This window comes from Macaca nemestrina, chromosome 4 (assembly GCF_043159975.1).
Source record: "Macaca nemestrina isolate mMacNem1 chromosome 4, mMacNem.hap1, whole genome shotgun sequence".
NCBI classification, from domain to species: Eukaryota; Metazoa; Chordata; class Mammalia; order Primates; family Cercopithecidae; genus Macaca; species Macaca nemestrina.
Window position 1 is genome coordinate 29,927,247 of NC_092128.1, and position 13,965 is coordinate 29,941,211.

Genomic DNA, 13,965 nt, shown 5'->3' on the forward strand with positions numbered 1-13,965 from the left:
GTGTCTGCTAGGGCTGGATTATTAAACATGGTTCCTTCACTCACTCATAAGGCTGACAGTTGATACCGGCTGTTTGCTGGTAGCTCAATGTGGCTATCAACCAGTGCTTACATGTGTCCTCTCCATCTGGCTTGGGATTTTCACAGCACGGTGGCTGGGTTCCGTGCGCAAGCAGTCCAAGAGAGAGGATTCCAAGGAATATAGGCAGAAGATGCAAGGCTTTTTATGACCTAGCCTCTGCAGTCCCAGAAAGTTACATTCTATGGGTTAAGCAAGTTGCTAAAGCCAGCCCAGATTCAAGGGGACAAGGGAAATAGACTCCACTTCTGAATGGCAAGAAGGGAAGAAATTGGTGATGGCCACTTTGGAGACAAGCTACCACAGACCACCCTCTGGCCCCAACAAGTCCCTCCCACATGCAAAATACACTCACCCTCTTCTAAGACCTTCAAAAGTCTCATTTCATTATGGCATCAGCTTGATGTCCAGAATCTCGATATCTAAATCAGGTCCAGATGTGGTTGAGGCTCCTCAGATGCAGTTCCTCAGGTACAGCTACTGCAGTATAGTTCCTCCTGATCTGAATTAAAGAAACAAATTATCTGCTCCCACACACCCAACATACAAACATACAATAGTGAGACTGACTTAGGATAACCACAATAGACACTCTCATTCAAAATGTGAGGAAAAAGGGAGAAGGAACAGGAGACACATAACAGTTACTGGCCCATAACAATTCTGAAATCTAATCAGACACACATCACCAGTTCCTCTATTACAGCCAAGTCCTACACCTTGAGAATGACTCTCTACAACCCTTGGCTCCACCCTCCCAGTTTCTGAGTTATCCTTCTTTTTACCTAAGAGATGGGTTAATTTTTGCAATGGAGTGGCCTTATTAGCTTGTTTCCTGCCTATAGATGATTGGAAATCTAAAGGCCTATTTTCACTTTCTACTGTCTCTGTTCCTTTTAATCCAAGCTGAATGCTCTTTTATTATTACGATTTCTTTAAAATCTTGTGGGTTTCCTATGAATCTTATTGGGATTCACTCCAGCAGACAAAAGCCACATCCACCCTTTCTATCTCAAGTCTTACGTGAGGCTACTGTAAGAAAACACTCTTAAGATCCCTAGAAGCCCTACTGTTTAACAGATGAGCCTAAGAAGTATTCCCTTAAGACTTCTAGATATCCCTTTATCTAACTGAAAGGTTTTATGAGGCACTGTCTTAAATCTTTCTGAAGTCAGCCAGGCACGGTGGCTCATGCCTGTAATCCCAGCACTTTGGGAGGCTGATGTGGGCGGATTACCTAAGGTCGGGAGTTCTTCATGGAGAAACCTCATCTCTACTAAAAATACAAAATTAGCCAGGCGTGGTGGTGCATGCCTGTAATCCCAGCTACTAGGGAGGCTGAGGCAGGAGAATCGCTTGAAACCGGGAGACAGAGGTTGCAGTGAGCCGAGATCACACCATTGCACTCCAGCCTGAGCAATAAAGAAAACCTCTGTCTCAAAATAATAATAATAATAATAAAAGTTATTGGCCATTTGAAGCAACTAGAGATGAGAAAGTTTTATTTTCTATAGTAACACAACCATTCCTGGGTTAGAAATATTTCCTCTAAGTTCTGTTTTAAAACTTAGTTGTTCACTTTTTAGTTCATTTATCTATTTGTACCTTATCATACTTAGAAAAAACTAGGTAACATTTTTTCAACATTCTGCCTAGAAATCTCCTTAGATATATTGAAGTCATTAGATATATTTTCTATGGTCTATGTAACCACACGTGGCAGTACCAATAAACCTTGTATCACTATATAACAAAGGTTCACTCTTTTCCCAGCCTCCAATAACACTTTTCTCACTGTGTTTCAAGCCCTCACTGTCTTCTCAAGGTCCCTCCATCTTCAACCCTCACCAAATTCCAAAGCCAATGCAAATTGTAGGTTTTGGCGGCACCTCATTTCAAGGTACCAAATTTGGTTTCAGTTATCTACCACTACAAACTACCCTAAAGCTTAGTGGCATAAAACTACAACCATTTTATTATACTCACAATTCTGATTCAGACAGGGTATAGCAGGAACAGCTTGTGTCCGCTCTACAACATCTGGGGCCTCAGATACGGTGGCTCCATTGATTTAGGATGACTAGACTGGGAGCCATATGCCTAGGGCCTGGGCTTTTCTCCATATGATGCCTATTGGAACTGGAATGTCCAAGATGATTCCTTTATTCACTCACACAGCTGAAAGGTGATGTTGGCTGTTGGCTAGGAGCTAAGCTGAGCCTCTCCATCTGGCTTGGACTTCTCACAGCACGGCAGCTAGGTTCCCAGACTGAATGTTCCATAGTACAGCAATCCAAAAGAGAATGTTCAAAGAGGCCTAGATGGAAGCTGCAAAACTTTTCATGAACTGGCCTTGAAAGTCCCAGAATGTTATCTCTGCCACATTTCACCAGTCAAACAAGTTACTAAGGCCAGCCTAGATTTGGTATGAGCAGAGGAATAAACTCCACCACTAGATGGGGGTGGTGCACATGTGGAGGGAAGGAACTAACATCAGCCATCTTGAAAACATGCTACAACAGACAATCTGTCTTTGTTTCAGTAAGTGTAATTCATTTACATTCAGTATGATTACTGATGCATTTGGATTTATCTCTACCATCTTTTATTATGTGTTCTATTTATCCTATCTTTTCTATGATATTTATTACATTTTCCTTATCTGCTTTCTATTAAATGGAGGAAGTATACAAATGATAAATTCAATGAATTATAACAGAGTGAAACAGCCATGTAACTATCACCCAGGACAAAAATCCAAGGTTACCAGCACCCTAGAAACTTCCCTCATCCCACCTCCTAATCACTATCCCTTCCCTCTTCCTCAAAAATTACTATACTGACCCCTAACATCCTATGTTGGGTTTTTAGCTTTACATAAATAAAATTACATAGTACATATTATTTTACATCTGGCTTCCTTCCTTCAACATTATCGTTATTCAGCCATGATCTTGTGCATAGCAGCAATTTATTCATTTCCATTGCTTAATAGTATTCTGTTGTATGAATATACCATAATGTATCCATTCTACCATTGATGTTGTCCACCAAATTTTAAGTTTCAGTGACTATATTTTTTGAAGGTCTATTTTTAAAAAAAATTTTTTTTTTAAGAGCACCTTTAGCTGTGAGATTTGGTGTGGCCTAGATTGAGGATATCCCTGTAGAGAAGTTTTGCATTTGCTTCAGTCTGATGCCATAGAACTGTTGCAGATTCAAGACTACTTTATATGTTAATTTCTAGGCTTTGGGTTTCCTGGACCGCACAGAAAGAGGAACATCCTAAACCGAACCTATGTGAAGACAAGCCCAGGTAACAAATTCTCAGGGAAACCTTTCTCACCTAAAGCCCACACAGAGTGGACAAACTTCCTTGACATCTCTCTATACCACAGGGCAAATGTTTTTTCTAGATCATCTTTTCAATAATGTGGTAGCCCTTTGAGGAACTTAGCTTTCTGCAGAGGAGTAAAAAAGCCTCTTATTACCATTTGTTAAAACTAAAGTCTCTTAGTCACCCAGAGCAGCCGTAGCTTTAGCTTATGTAGTTAACACTGATTTTCAATGCCCTCATCATTTTTTTCCCCTAAGGGTTTTCCTTACTTTTTCACAAGCTCAGCTATAGATTTAAAATAATGTCTATTATATATTTATCTGGCATGTGACTAGGAATCTTGAGTGTTCTTTCCCCTTTTGTCAAATGTAAACATATAACAAGGAGGGGGAGGTCACAGGAAGAGAAACTCAAAGAAAAAAGTGAAAAATGTTCTGCCTTTTAGCATGGACAGGACTCATAGGTCAAAGGTTATTTGCACTAAGAAGATTCTAACTAAAGGAATGTATACTAGGCCGGGCGCGGTGGCTCAAGCCTGTAATCCCAGCACTTTGGGAGGCCGAGACAGGCGGATCACGAGGTCAGGAGATCGAGACCATCCTGGCTGACACTGTGAAACCCCGTCTCTACTAAAAACTACAAAAAACTAGCCGGGCGAGGTGGCGGGCGCCTGTAGTCCCAGCTACTCGGGAGGCTGAGGCAGGAGAATGGCGTGAACCCGGGAGGCGGAGCTTGCAGTGAGCTGAGATCCAGCCACTGCACTCCAGCCTGGGTGGCAGAGCGAGACTCCCTCTCAAAAAAAAAAAAAAAAAAAAAAAAGGAATGTATACTATTTTTACCATTGGAACTGAGTATCTCTGTACTCTGGTGACCAATGGAAGAGGACACCAACAAAGCAGGTATGTATGTCAAGGCAGTTCTAAACACAACTGACATTACACTAGGAAGGTAGAATCCCTCAACCAGTGTGACCCAGATAATACAATGAGGAAGGGTCTAAAGGAACTGAGAAAGGAAATATTAAGATATACCTAATAGTCTCCTAATGGGCTTCATTTTCTTTTCAGTAAACTCTTGACCTTGCTTCTACCAAACACTGTAAAATTAAATAATGTGCAGCAATAAGGAAGGTCTGAGTCAAAAACTTTCCATCACTGTAAGTATAAACACTTTAGCTAGAAAGTGAGTAGTAGATAGAAGCAAAAATGGTAATAAGAAATTATAAATGAAAGACATTGGAACAATATCAATAAGGAATATCTTTTAATGTCTATAAAAATGCATTACAAATTATTTATGTGACATATATTATGCATTTAATAAGAAGGATATAAGCATGACTTAAGTATCAAGCAAATTTATCAAGCTATAGACACTGTAAAATTTAGGGTGAACTCTAAAAATTATGGAACACAAAAAGAACTCATTTAGGGCTGGACGTGGTGGCTACACTTTAAGAGGCTGAGGCAAGAGGGCCGCGTGAGTCTAGGAGTTCAAGACAAGCCTTGGCAACATAGTGAGACCCCCATCTCTATTCAAAAAAAAAAGCCAGGCACGGTGGCTCACACTTATAATCTCAACACCTGCCTGGTCAGCATGGTGAAACCCCGTCCCTACTCAAAATAAAATTAAAAAAAAAATTAGCCAGGCATGGTGATGCATGCCTGTAATCCCAGCTACCTGGGAGGCTGAGGCAGGAGAATCACTTGAACCCAGGAGGCAGAGGTTGCAGTGAGCTGAAATTGCGCCACTGCGCTCCAGTCTGGCCAATAGAGAAGACTCTGTCTCAAAAAAAAAAAAAAAAAAAAATTAGGCATGGTGGTGCACAGCATGGTGGTCCCAGTAGGACACAGTAGGCTGATGTGGGAGGATGGCTTGAGCCAGGGAGGTTGAGGCTACACTGGGCAATCATCATGCCACCACACTTCAGACTGGGCAACAGAGTAAGTAAAAAAAATAAACACAGGAATCATTTAGGAAAAAAAGAAAAAAAAAAGAAACTTTGAAAGCCAGAAGGTCTACACATATGGTTATGATCCCATTTATATGAAATGTCCAGAATAGGCAAATGATATGAAATGTCCAGAGAGAGAAAATAGATTCACGGTTGCCTAGGGAATGATTAGCACAAGGTTTCTTTCTGGGATGATGAAAATGTTCCAAAATTAAATTACAGTAATGGTTATACGCTCTGTAAATATGAAAAAAAATCACTCACTGAATTGTATGCTTTAAATGAGTGAACTTTGTAGTATGAAATTATATCTCAATAAAGCTATTTTTAAAAAGTAAAGAGGTCTATTTATTTTCAGAAAGCTAAAACATTCTACCAAAAGAGAAATTCAGCCCACCAAGCAGCCTTCAAATCTTACTTTTGGTTTGTTTAAACAAAGGAAGGATTCAACCACAGCATTAATGTTGTTTCCAAGAAAGCACAAGTGGCTGGGTGCAGTGGCTCATGCCTGTAATCCCAACACTTTGGGAAGCCGAAGTGGGTGGATCCTAAGGTCAGGAGTTCAAGACCGGCCTGGCCAACATAGTGAAACCTCATCTCTACTAAAAAAAATACAAAAATTAGCCGGGTATGGTGGCACGTGCCTGTAGTCCCAGCTACTCACGAGGCTGAGTCAGGAGAATCACTTGAACCTGGGAGGCAGAGGTTGTGGTGAGCCGAGATCATGCCACTGCACTCCAGCCTAGGCAACAGAGCGAGACTCTGTCTCAAAAAAAAAAAACCAAAACCAAAAACACAAAAAGAAAGCACAAGCAAACTCCCTAATGCTGCCTTCAAAGTTATAGCATTTTCATACCTTGATCTTTCCAAAACCTGGTTATGTCACAAAGCTCTTTCAAAGCTAAGCTTCTTTAAGGTATAGCTGATAAAAACAAGATCCTCAAAATAACATAGAGGCTTAAAAATCAGTCGAGACTGTTAAAATTCAGACTTGGAAACTATTAGTTTAAATTTAGTAAATTACTAATTACTAGTTTAAACTACTATGTTTACTCCTAGTACAACTAGGAGTAAAAGGGGAATGAATTGAAATAGCAAGTTTTTCCAAAAAGTCTTCAAAAGAAATTCCTCACTTTCCTCTCTCTCAGTATTTCCCCTCATCCTCTTTTTTCTTAAAACAGATCATATGACATTTTCAGAGCTTTCTACTCCCATGTTATAGGTACTGTTAAATAAATAGGAGGGAGTATGACCATTTATCCAATCATATAAGACTAGAAACTCATCTTTCTCTGTTATCACACAGAGCATCCACTCCCACACACACATACAGAAGTCAGTCACCAAATTCTATCAATTCCATCATCTTAACATCTCTCCCATAAGATTCCCTCTTTTCTACTTCCTATCTTAGGGTCAGGCCCTTATCCTCTCTTACTTAGATAATTACAATAGCCTGACTATTATCTTCACCTTCCATACTAGCCTCACCTCCACCTCAAATATACTATTCACACTAACATTCAAATCTAATAAGGCTTGGGGCCAGGCACGGTGGCTCATGCTTGTAATCTCAGCACCCTGAGAGGCCAAAGTGGACGGATTACCTGAGATCAGGAGTTCGAGACCAGCTTGGACAACATGGAGAAACCCTGTCTCTACTAAAATACAAAAATTAGCCAGGCATGGTGGCAGGCACCTGTAATCCCAGCTACTAGGGACGCTGAGGCAGGAGAATCGCTTGAACCTGGGAGGTGGAGTTTGCAGTGAGCCGAGATGGCGCCACTGCACTCCAGCCTGGGCAACAAGAGTGAAACTCTGTCTCAAAAAAAAATATCTAATAAGGCTTGAGTGAACTCAATAAATTGGGGGGTGTATACACATACACACATACACACACACACACACACACACACAAACACTCCTTGAGTGAACTCAATAAATTGGAGGGTGTACTACTCTCTCTCTCTCATACATACACACACACCCCACTCATGTTCAATTTCAGATTTTCTATTTGTGAGATTTCATAATTTGTTTTTTGTTTTTAATTTAAAAGAAAATGATCATTTCCCCTTCTCATTAGGCATATCTGTGCAACATCATTTCTGATGGCTGCTTAGTATTATGCTCTATGAATGTACCATAATTTACTATGTCTCCACAACGTAAATATTTTGCATTGTTTTAGTGGGCAAAAAAAAATTTATCTGACATTTTCTTACATTTATCTTTCCTTTAAAATCTATTTATGTCTAAAATGTTAAATATTGCTATGGTTAGTCATACAAAATCATCTAATCGTCTTTAATATCTTTTGTAGCATTTATGGTATTTATTACATTCTAATTTGAATAAGTGATAGCCATGATTTATGAATTCTACTCTATTACAAAGGTATGTACTATATTTTATTCAGCTTTGGACTGCCCCCCTCCTACTCCCTGCCCCCAGTATCTAGCTCAGTACCATTATTAAATTAGATACTCAATGATATGAGTGATTTGTCCAGATGACGTTACCCTGGTAAAAACCATTATGTCCATTATGATACTTAGATCTCAGTGAGATACTTTAGTTCAGGGTTCTCCCAAGGTGTAATTTTTTTTTCTTTTTTTTTTTTGGCGGGAGATGGAGTTTCACTCTTGTTGCCCAGGCTGGAGTGCAATTGCAAGATCTCGGCTCACTGCAACCTCTGCCTCCCGGGTTCAAGTCATTCTCCTGACTCAGCCTCCAGAGTAACTGGGATTACAGGCGTGAGCCACCACACCCAGCCCCAACGTGTAATTCTTTAGCATTTCCTTACTCTGTGACTTACCTCCATTATCCTTTCCCCTCCTTCCTTCTCATCCATCTACCACCTTTTTTGCTTAAGTCAATTGAACAAAGTCAATTTTGGTTTGTTTTGCAACCAAAGAAGCCTAACCAATAAAGGCTGAATCAACTTTGTAATTGTTAACAGTCATTTGCTGACTGAGCAAAATAGCGAATGTATTGAAAACTAGTTAAATGTGCACTGAGAAAAAAGAAAAAGAGACAAGAAACAAGAATATACTAAAACAGGAAGGCACTGACTACACCTACAGAAGGTCACTGTACCAATGCAATTGTCCTCATTTTGGACAGTTTCTCCCTATTGCTTTTATGCTTACAACTGTTCTGGACAAAGACTTCGAAGTCATCTAAAACTTTTCTCTTTCAAACGCTCATCAAATACATTAGCATATCTTTTTTGCTCTACTAAGATATATGCAGAATCTGGCCACTTCTCTCATCTTCACTGCTATTATCTGCTCCAAACTACTATCATCTCTTCGCTAGTTATTGCAGTAACCTCCTAACTGGTCTCCTGACCCCTTCATTCTATTCTCAACCCTACAGCCAGAGCGATCTTTTCAAAACTTAAATATGATCCTGTCATTCTTTGCTCAAAACCTTCCAATGGTTTTCTATCTCATTTAAAGCAAAAGCTAAAGCATAATCCTGAATATGACCTTTAACACCATATATGACACTGGCTCGTTACCTGCCAGGCCAGCCTTATCTCCACAACCCTCCCCCATCCTTACTCTATTCCAGCCACACTTGCCTCCTTGTTAATTCCTGAAAAATGTCTGATAAACTTCCCTCACCCACACACACCCCTCAGAACCTCTGCACCTGCCACACTCTGCCAGAATACTACTTCTTCACTCTCTTATAAAAAAGCAGCTCCTTCAAGGGCATGCCATTCAACTCTCTCATCTCTTTCCCTAGTTACTGCCATCTATCAGATTCCTCTCTCAGATTCTAGTCATCCTAAATTCCACCATCAACCTCAGTTTATCAGATGAAATGTAAACAGAAGTTGTTGGGTGGGGCTTCTGGGATGCCCTTTTTGCCTTTTCCCCCTTCCTCCTTGCTTCATATAATGTTGAAATAATGCCCTGAGCTCCAGCAGTCATCTTAAGCCATGAAAGCATCCCTAATGATAGAAGCAGCATACTAAGAACAATGGAGAGAAAAATGACAGGAGTCTCGGTCTCTAATTCCTGTGGAGGAGCCATCATAACAATCTTGTAAACGTTTATCTATATACTTCTTTATAAATAAAACACAATACATATATTCTGGGTTATAACTGACCAGATTTAATAAATCATGTATATAATTTACTCAAGTTAGAATCTAATAAATACCATACATTCTATAAAAGATGTGCAACTAAGCTGATTTTTTTAACAAAAATAAACCCATATACAATATAAGGCATTGTTATTGGGGGTTACTGTTATATGCAGTTGAATTTAATTCTATGTATAGTTTTTCCAATGCATACTGCTTAGTGTTCTGCTAATAAGGAAGAAGTAGAAACTGGATATTGAGTAGACAATTAGGAGTCTCTGTCACACTGAACAAGCAACAATCCACATGGGTGTCCCAAAAAGACCTTAGCCTTTGAGTTCCTTAATGTCATCTCCAATGACGTTCTGCTCCATTCTAACTCAGCTAAGCACAACCAAGGTTTCTCCAGACCTTATCACCACTAGAAACTGTTCCACCTCCATAATGGCTAATTTAGGTATCCTGTTCTCTGGCTTTTTAGCTTGCTTGTTTAATTTTCTCTAATATAATTTCACAGACTTAGCTTACTAATTCTTTTACTTTCAGTCTCTCGGTCATCTCCTTTTTTCCCTTCCTTCTTACCCATGATTTCTTACCCTTACATTCCATGAACCATCATTTTAATAACACTCTTTACATCCTGTGAGCTCGATACCAGTTTATCCAATTTGCCTACTAATCATCTCCACTTAGATGTTCCACAGACACCTCAAACTCAACGTCTAAAATATCTTCTCCTCTGACCTGTTTTACCCCTTATGTTGGTGAAGGCACCACCATCCACTCAAATGCCCTCCCTGGACATAACTCTCTTCCTTCTATTTCTCCCCACAATAGCCAGGCTCTCAGGTAACTCTAAAAGAATCCTACATTTTTCCATTTCCATTGCCAGGCCCTTAGTTTGTCCTTCTGTATCTGAAACAGATTATTAATCATTCTTTCTACACAAGGCACTAACTGTTATTCCTGCTTTTACTCTAATGCATTCTCCCTATTCTCCATATTGCATCCAACATAATCTTGCTAAAATGCACATCTGATCATGGCACTCTCCTATTAGTTCACAGACACAAAGGAAAGTTTCAGGAACCAGGACAGCCCCAGGGAAAAGAGAAACAAACTAAAGCTGCCACGATATTTTCTGGTATCTCATTTCTCTGCCTACAACTAGCTTTATTCCCTCAAGCTACTTCAAATCACTGGGAACACAGCCACCAGATGCTCCCAGGTAATCCCAGAAAGCAAAGAAATAAAATTTGATACACGTACATAGATGCCATTATTATTCAAAAATCACTGCTCCTTCCTGGTGGAGAATTAGACAACCTGTCCAGTTGATATCAAGTTTGGCCACATTACTTGCTTTAGCCAATGATGTTAGGAAGTAAGAGGAAATGGCATATCCCACTTCTGAACAGAAACTTTCAGAGCAAGTGGTTCTTCCAATGCCCATTTCTCTCTACTACAAGAGACAATGTCTCAGATAGGAGCATTTAGCCTAAGTCTTGGAACAAAGCTACACAATGGACATGTAGTATGAGCAAAAAATATATCCTTGTTATTATAAGCCACTGAAATATGGGGACTGTTTGTTACCACAACATAACTTAGACTAAACTTAATTATATAGTATGTCACAAGGAAGGACTAGACAGGCTTGGTTTTGATCACATCCCCAGCTTAAAACCCTTCAGTGACACTCCTGTGCCTCCTGGAGTCCAAATTCTAGCAAAGAATATAAGGCCCTTTCTGATATGGTCCCACTTCCAACCTCATTTCTTGAGACTCCTATTCCATATTCCAACCATCCTGGATTATTTTAAGATTTCTAAACACATCAGGACAGCCTTTACCCTCCATTTTCATGTCAACTTATTACATGCTATTCTTCATGAAAAGGAATGTTGTTCCTCCTGAGAAATAAAATTCTAAGCCCCTCAACTGACTGAAGTGACCATCTCTTGGCCAAGGAGACCCCAGAGAAACCCTGAAATCTGAGTTCCCAGTCATGACCAGGTGAAAGGTCAGACATGCCTCATTATACCCATCCCTCGCTGCCCACCATTAGGCTTCTTTCCTAAGGGTTAAACAGAAACCAGCCTTTTTACTTGCTCAACTGCTAATATAAACCAGCCTCCTGACACTGCCCCTCCCTTTTGTGGTTTCCTCACAACCACCAACCAGCATTCCTTCCTAACAGGAGACCACCAACCACGGAGTGGTTCTGGCCAGTCTACAGAGGATGCGCAGTGAGGCTTTTCATGTCCTCTGCTTCACCTTTTGAGGCCAGAGGCTCAAAAACTCCACCATTGAATGATGCTAATGCTGCCTTTTCTCTGTACATGCAACTCATAAAGGGGTAAGAAGCTCAACTGTGCATGTACATGTTTCTCCTTTCATAAATATTCATGACTCCTCCTATAGCATATTGAATATGTACATTTCGCCACCTCATTCAGCATAAATCCCTGTCTTATTTTTCTAACCCTCAAAGTGTATTTTCTGATCCTGGCCAGCAGCTCTTGCTATATGGTAAATATTTACATAAATATGTATCTCTCCAATTATATTGTGACCTCCTCGAGAACAGAGACCATATCTTATTTATATTTGGAGCCCAAGAATCTAATGCAGTGCCTGGCACATAACAGAATATCAATATAAGCTTACAAAAAGTGCAAACATGTAGTCTTTTTTCAGTGATGTTATATGCAAAAACATGAGACAGGCCCTTCTACCATGTTAAAAAGTAATACAGAAAATCGAATCTATTCAACTCTTATTTTGCTTGCATTTTCTTTATCCAGAGTAATTTTCCATACTGAAAAGAGAATGCAAATGGTTAAGAGGAAACTGAAACCTGAAATAGGAGAAAAGATAATAAAAGAGCACCCAGTAGCTTTTAGTAAATGCAAATATCTAGGACCAGTTAAATTACAGCCTAAGATCTCCATGATCTCTCATGAAAAATGGAAGAGAAGCCAGAAGACTAGAGACAATAAAGTTCAATTTTAATTTTCTCAATTTCAAAGGAAAAAAAGAGACTAGATTCTTGAAATCATAGATTAAAGGTTTAACAAAGATTTCCTATGTTAGCCTATGGTGGGGTAGGGAAGGGGTACAGAGAACACGGTAAGTCAGAATGGGGTTCACCAAGAAGAAAAACAATCATGCTAACCTCATTTTACTTTTGACAAAATTATTAAACTAAAAGATCAGAGAAATAACATAAAGTAGGTCCAAAACATATCGCTGAAATCAAGATTAACTTTCTTATTCTAGTTAAGTGATAGATTTATAACTGGTTGAACAACCATTCTCAGATTATTAATCAATGGTTAACATAAATCTGGACAGAAGTAACTAATAGTTGCCACAGAACTCTCTATTTGGCCTTATCTTAGTAGATGTTTATCAATACTGTGAAGCTTTAAATGGCAGCTTATAAATTTTCTGGTGATCTAAACTTATCTATAAAAATTAAATAATATCATTAAAGATATAAAAGATATCATTAAAAATTATAAAAGATCAAATATCTGAACATATAGAAACAATGTGCTGAAAATACAAAATAAAATTTATCAAGGGTAAATATACATGCATTTATTTTCTAGAAGTACACAGCGAATAAGAAATCCATTTCAGGCCAGGTACTGTGGCTCATGCCTGTAATCCCAGCACTTTGGAAGGCTGAGGTGGGCAGATCACTTAAGGTCAGGAGTTCGAGACCAGCCTGGCCAACATGGTGAAACACTGTCTCTACTAAAGATACAAAAAATTAGCCAGGGGTGGTGGCGCATGCCTGTAATCCCAGCTACTAGGGAGGCTGAGGCAGGAGAATTGCCTGAACCCAGGAGGTGAAGGTTGTGGTAAGCCGAGATCACACCACTGCACTCCAGCCTGGGTGACAGGGCAAGACTCCATCTCAAAAAAAAAAAAATTGAAATCAATTTTAGCATGTGTTGATGAGAGTTCAGTTGACTATAAGCTTAAGGTGGGCCTTTGTCCTGAATTGACAGCTTAAAAGTTAATACAAATTCATAGGTAATAAAGTAACAGTACAGTGACCTGAACAAGGAAGAAAACTGAAGCAGGTCAAGCAACACCCTGAGAATTATAATTTGAAATATGACCTCTTACAAATGATGCTGATAGCCAGGATGGTAGTAATGGCCTGGCCGACTACATCATATGAAGAACGACAAAGAGAAGCAGGAATGATTTCCATGGAGAAGAGACTATCTGGGATAGGAAAAGTAAGAGCAAAGCTGTCTACACGTATTTGAATGATTGTATATTGAAGAGCAGGAATCACACTTTTATACATTTTATATTTATTCCCTATGCACTCAGTTCCAAGCTTTGCATATAATAAATACTCAAATATTTGACATTCAAGATCAACCCACCTTCTGAAGACTAAGCCAACAAAGACAGTTACACAGGAGTATCTGTTGTGATCTGAATGACAACTCAACAAAAGGATGAA

The 13,965-nt window shown here is 39.4% G+C and overlaps 1 protein-coding gene and 1 long non-coding RNA gene across 6 annotated transcripts in view; one reads left to right on the top strand and one right to left on the bottom strand.

The window, feature by feature from the left end:
• LOC105471408 (adenosylhomocysteinase like 2) overlaps positions 1 to 13,965 on the bottom strand; it is a 212,411-nt gene that overhangs the window by 162,114 nt on the left and 36,332 nt on the right. For 2 of the 5 annotated variants that reach the window (XM_071094519.1, XM_071094518.1), the window contains exons 1-2: positions 2,065 to 2,838; positions 434 to 580 (exon numbers count right to left, since the gene is read on the bottom strand). The exons of the other annotated variants lie outside the window; for them this stretch is intronic. The gene's annotated coding sequence lies outside the window, so the exon portion shown is untranslated. Of the gene's footprint in view, positions 1 to 433; positions 581 to 2,064; positions 2,839 to 13,965 lie in introns of those variants that run through there. 5 annotated transcript variants of the gene reach the window in all.
• The window catches only part of LOC139362738 (uncharacterized), a 31,717-nt gene continuing 20,263 nt past the window's right edge, over positions 2,512 to 13,965 (top strand). The window contains exons 1-3 of the long non-coding RNA XR_011621985.1: positions 2,512 to 2,619; positions 3,326 to 3,394; positions 4,483 to 4,571. This is a non-coding gene — a long non-coding RNA (uncharacterized lncRNA). The remainder of the gene's footprint in view (positions 2,620 to 3,325; positions 3,395 to 4,482; positions 4,572 to 13,965) is intronic.